Here is a 6,387-nt window from a genome sequence, read left to right on the forward strand (position 1 = left end):
TATACATGACTGTGCTTAAATTGACACACAATATTTTTAGCACAACTCAATCTGACTTTCAGTAATCCCTACAAAAGAATAGCCCTGACTAACATTAACCTATACCTTTCACAAATCACATACCTCACAAAAATCTCGAACTACTGCAATACAGCGAGCGCCACTATAGCCAGCTAAATAAAAGATTCAAACTACGGAAGGCACTAACTACTGATAGGCATAGTTAGCAAATGAAAGAATTTAATAGAGAACAAACAATGTATTTACCTTATATATAGCAGGTCCTGACATCCATTCTTAAAAATGTACTGTTTCTGATGGACACACCTCCAGATTACCCATTTTCAAAAATCCGCCATCTCACTTCCCCACATCCATCACTGCTGGCGGCTCACCTCCAACTGCGCAACGCTACGCGCTGTTCACATCCAGCTGCCGAATACTACAATGGCAGACAACAATCCAAACTAACCACAGGCTGCACACAGCACAACCAGTGATTTTCATACAGAGCGCTACGTGGCGTTACCAATAAGAAGAACTGCTATAGAGCATGCCGTGGATGCTCTTGGCAGACGTGTTTTTCAACGAACAGTTCCTTCCCGAGGCATGCGAGAACTGAAAACTTCCTTGAGAGAATAGTGGGACAGTATCCCCAAAAATTTCACAACAGTTTGGCATCAGTCACGAGTAACAGGTGCAAAATGTGCAATAGATCCTAAGGAGGGCATATTCCCTACCCTTTTGTTGGTAGTCTGACATCTGTCAGAGACGAACGTTGTTTGTGTCTGTTACTCTGGTTTAACATGTGCTGAAATCTGAACCATTTTTCGTTATAAGTGTACCACTACAGTATTTGTTTCATGTCGTCCATCATTGTGTGTGATCATTTCTGTCCAACGATGTCTCTGGTCCTTAGCAACTGTCAAGTAGTGTATTAAGCAGTTTACTTACTTTTCCCATTTGTCTAGTTTTGCTTTGACTGTACTTCGTACGAAGAGGAAAACAGGAAGCCGAAGTGAAAATGCGTCTACGAAAGTGGCTAGGGCGAATGAAACTTATAAGAGATAATGGCAGTATTCGGACGTTGGGGATAAGAGACAGCAGTGTGCTGGCCCGGCGGGAGAGACGCCGGTCGGATTGCGTGTGCAGGCCACGTTTCCGGGGTAAACGCAGCGATTTCGGCAGAAGCGGTGCCGCAGGGCGCCGGCGGAGGCGGGCATACAATTCAATAACGCTGCCGCGCCCCTCCCAGACACGCGTGCAGCTCCCCTACGCAGCGCTCGTACGTCACCCACACGGGGCGAGAACTGCGGCTGAAATATCGGGGCGCATTAATTAAACGACGCCCGTCCACTTCCGGCTGCCGCCGCCTCAATAGACGCGACCAATTCGCGGCATTCCATTAGTTATTAAAGCGCGCAGATGACATGTCAGGCGTAATGGAAGCACAACATGGGGGCGAGGGGCCGCGCAAGGGACGGACCGCCACAGCTTCCCGTCCGCGTAGCGTCTGCGTATCCACACAGCACGCGCGGTTGAAGTACCTCGCATGAGTAGTTAAAGTGGGCACGGTACGACTGGCACTCGGCAGAAGCCAGTCAATTTGGTTGTGGTGGGAGACTGATCTGTAACGTAGCTCGTGGTCTAGGTTGGGTTGGACGCCTATAAGTTATTTGTCAGGTGGCGAAGCCAACGAACGTGACTGCCAAATAAAAGTTGTGGCAACAGACTGAACTGTAGTGTAGCCAAATGTTTACGTTCGCGCCATATTTAATCAACCGATTTCAGCCGAACGCCACTTCTACCGTACTCATTTTACACTTCTGGCCATTAAAACTGCTGCACCACGAAGGTGACGTGCTACAGACGCGAAATTTAAACGACAGACAGAAGATGCTGTGATATGCAAATCATTAGCTTTTCAGAGCCTTCACACAAGGTTGGAGCCGGTGGCGACACCTACAACGTGCTGACATGAGTAAAGATTCGAACAGATTTCTCATACACAAACAACAGTTGACCGGCGTTGCCTGGTGAAACGTTGTTGTGATGTGTACCATCGCCTATCGCGATTGCGGTTTATCGTATCGCGACATTGCTGTTCGCGTTGGTCGAGATCCAATGACTGTTCGCAGAATATGGAATCGGTGGGTTCAGAAGGGTAATACGGAACGACGTACTGGATCCCAATGGCCTCGTATCACTAGCAGTCGAGATGACAGGCATCTTATCCGCATGGCTGTAACGGATCGTGCAGCCACGTCTCGATGCCTGAGTCAACAGATGGGGACGTTTGCAAGACAACAACCATCTGCACGAACAGTTCGACGACGTTTGCAGCAGCATGAACTATCAGATCGGAGACCATGGCTGCTGTTACCCTGGACGCTGAATCACAGACAGGAGCGCCTGCGATGGTGTACTCAACGACAAACCTGGGGGCACGAATGGCAAAGCGTCATTTTTTCGGATGAATCCAAGTTCTGTTTACAGCATCATGATGGTCGCATCCGTGTTTGGCGACGTCGCGGTGAACGCACATTGGAAGCGTGTATTCGTCATCGCCATACTGGCGTATCTTCCGGCGTGATGGGATGGGATGCCATTGGTTACACGTCTTGGTCACCTCTTGTTCGCATTGACGGCACTTTCAACAGTGGACGTTACAATTCAGATGTGTTACGACCCGTGGCTCTACCTTTCATTAGATACCTGCGAAACCCAACATTTCAGCAGGATAATGCACGACCGCAAGTTGCAGGCCCTGTAAGGGCCTCTTGGTTACAGAAAATGTTCGACTGCTGCCCTGACCAGCACATTCTCCAGATCTCTCACCTATTGAAAACGTCTGGTCAATGGTGGCCGAGCAATTGGCTCGTCACAGTACGCCAGTCACTACTCTTGATGAACTGTAGAATCATGTTGAAGCTGCATGGGCAGCTGTACCTGTACACGCCATCCAAGCTCTGTTTGACTCAATGCCCAGGCGTGTCAAGGCCGTTATTATGACCAGAAGTGACTGTTCTGGTTACTGATTTCTCAGGTTTTATGCACCCAAATTGCTTAAAAATGTAACCGCATGTCACTTCAAGTATAATATATTTGTCCAATGAATACCCGTTTATTATCTGCATTTGTTCTTGGTGTAGCAACTTTAATGGCCAGTAGTGTAGTTCCTCGTATTCTCCTTTCACGACGGAGTTCGGGGGGCGTATTCAGCGTGCCCCAGCCCGACTGCCTGAAATCATGATAACTACGACGGTTGTTCCGTAACTAAGGTAACAGGAGCACTCACGAACGTTTAAAGATCCCGTCCGAAATGAAATCCGCAGTTAGAAAGAATAGCCGATTCAAGCTATCAAACGGCGTCAGTAGATGTCCAGTAGCTGTGCCTCTGCGCTTCAAGACATAGCTTTAAGATTGAGGCGGTGACCGACGTATGATCGGCAACTACAATGCGGGGTGTAATAAGGTAAAATAGGCAGTGGACGATTATAATGGTTTGAAACAAAGAGTGGTGTTCAACAAGGAAGTGCTCCATAACCACTTCTGTTTGTAATAGTAATGGAACATATCATAAACTCTATCAAGAAAATAGACAGCAAACCAAATGCCTTGGTGTTTGCTGATGAATTGATAGTATAGAGAGACAGAAGCTGAAGCACAGAAGAAACTTAATGAATGGAATAACACATTCAAAAATTTCACTCTAAAAATAAATAGATCAAAGACAGTAGGAATGACCATCAACAGGAAAGGAACAATCTCAAATATATTTCTAGAATGAGTCAATGTAGAATCTGTTTCACATTTCCAGTACCTAGGAATCACGATCTCGAAAGACAACATCATTAAGCATCAAATACTCAGTCAGCAGGACACAGAAAGCATCCAGTTTTTTTCAGTCAAATCATCAATAGTCTCTGGGATGATAAAATGCCACGAAAAGCAAAAGCGGCCATGTTCCACATCTATTTTGTACCAGTCCTAACATATGGTTTTGAAGCATGTCTCCTACTAAACAAAGAGATCAGCAGAATTCAGGCAGCAGAAATGAGATGCATTAGAACTAGGAATCAAACAGCTGGAAAGGAAAAAATCAAGAATGAGGTGAACAGAAAATTAGTTGGTATTGAGGTTCCTGTTATCAGTATCATACAGAAATGCAGGCTTCATTGGTAGGGACACATGATGGGAATGAGCAGCCAAAGACCTACCAAGAGATGTGGAGGAGAAAGGACACAAATGGGAAGATGTATGAAGACAGGAGGACAGGGCGAGCGCTTGTACACCACACCCGGGAAACTGGAGTTGGAAAACGATGATCATAATGAATAAGGGCCGGCCGCTGTGGCCGAGCTGTTCTAAGCGCTTCAGTCCGGAACCGCGCTGCTGCTACGGTCGCAGGTTCGAATCCTGCCTCGGGCATGAATGTGTGTGAAGTTCTTAGGTTAAGTTCTAAGTCTAGGGGACTGATGACCTCAGATGTTAAGTCCCATGCTTGGAGCCATTTGAACCATTATTTGATGAATAAGTTTATTGCATTTACGAACATTTACAAGTCGAGGCTACTATCACGAAAACACTTTTGATTTTCGTGCCACAAATTTCATAAAGGCTGAACGGATTTAAGATACGAGACAAGGTCAGGGTGGCCTGATCAAAAGTATGAGAAGATTCCCACGTAATGAGAAGTTGACCACTAGATGTCACGAGAGGCGCACCTGAAGCATTGTGTTGTCAGTACCGAAGCAGCAACAGCAGAGAGGCACCCCTAAAGCACTTCGTTGTCAGTACAGAAGCAGCAACAGCAGAATGTTTCAACCAGGAGTGCTCACTGACATCAGATTTGGACCAAAAAAACTAAACTAAACTCCGTCCGAATAGGCCTTGGAAGGCCCAACAGGACCGGCCGGCCGCCGTGTCATCCTCAGACCGCAGGCGTCACTGTATGCGGTGATGGAGCTGTATGTGGTTAGCACAGCGTTCTTCCTGCCGTATGTCAGTTTCCGAGACCGGAGCCGCTATTTCTCAGTCAAGCAGCCCCTCAGTTTTCCTCATAAGGGCTGAGTGCAGCACGCGTGCCAACAGCACTCGGTAGACAGGATGGTCACCCATCCGAGTGCTAGGCCAGCCCGACAGCGCTTAACTTCGGTGATCTGATGGGAACCGGTATTACGAATGCGGCAAGGCCGTTGGCTCAGATTTGGAGTAGTCATTAGATGTCACCCGAGCAACAAATCCATCAGTACATTTCTACCCTTCTAAAACAGCCTAAATCGACTGTTGGTGATGTGACTGTGACGTGGAAACGCGAAGGAATAACTGCAGCTAAACCAAAACCAGGCAGACCACATGTATTAACGGATAGCAACCATCACTCATTGCGTAGCGTGCAACTAAAGAAACGCATGAAACTAGCGAAAGGAATCAATCCGGAATTGCAACGTGTTACCAGCAGTTCCGCTAACAAAGTAGCTGAGCGTATCGAGTTAAAATGAATAAAGTACAAAGGGCGAATACATTGCACTAATTGCTAATCGAGACTTAATGTAGTATAAATCGTTACGCCACTGGACAGTGCATGACTGTAAACGAGTGATTTGGTGTCATCAATCACGGTATACCCCGTGGCAATCTAATGGTAGGGTTTGGATTTGACGATTGTCTGGATAACGTTACCTGCCGTCATTTGTTTTAGTCCCAACAGTGAAGCACGGGGGAGGTGCTGTTACGCTATAGGGGTGCTTTTCATGGTTGCACTGTGGTCTCCTAATTGTGACTAAGAAAAGGCTAAATGAGGAAGGATATGGATATTTTTTTTACAGCGTGCAGTACAGGAACAGTTCGGACACGATAATTGTATTAGCATGCCAATGCACCCTGTCATAAAGAAGCGTCTGTGAGGCAATGGTTTGTGGACAATAACACTCCTGAAATAGACTGGTCGACCCAGATTCCATACCTGAGCTCAATGGAACACCTTTAGGATGATTTAGAACGTCGATTTCCCTCCAGGCTCCAGCGTTCAACATCGCTATGTTCTCTGGTTTCAACTCTTGAGAAAGAATGGGCCTCCACTCCTCCACACACATTCAGACAAGTCGTTGAAAGTGCTCCACAGGAGAGGTCAGAACGCCATATAGGCGAAGGGTGGAAGACACACCCGACATTAATGTCCGCTAGTAGGTATCCGGGTATTTCTTGATCAGAGAGTGTACATCTACTTGTGCCGTGCCGAAGATATCATTCAACCTTGTCGTGGCTTTCACATGATGCAGATATAGCCTCTGTAAACTGATGAGAGAGCATCGCTTGTGGTGGGGATTTAACCTTTCTCGGATGAATGTCGCACAAGCCGTGAAAGATGCTTAAGAATCAGTT

At 46.7% G+C, this 6,387-nt stretch overlaps 1 pseudogene; it reads right to left on the reverse strand.

Annotated features, from left to right (window-relative positions):
- Window positions 1-5,085: 5,085 nt before the first annotated feature.
- LOC126291712 (5S ribosomal RNA) lies at window positions 5,086-5,203 on the reverse strand (annotated as a pseudogene).
- Window positions 5,204-6,387: the final 1,184 nt, after the last annotated feature.

The sequence above is a fragment of the Schistocerca gregaria genome, chromosome 1 (assembly GCF_023897955.1).
Source record: "Schistocerca gregaria isolate iqSchGreg1 chromosome 1, iqSchGreg1.2, whole genome shotgun sequence".
In the NCBI taxonomy this organism is placed as follows: domain Eukaryota; kingdom Metazoa; phylum Arthropoda; class Insecta; order Orthoptera; family Acrididae; genus Schistocerca; species Schistocerca gregaria.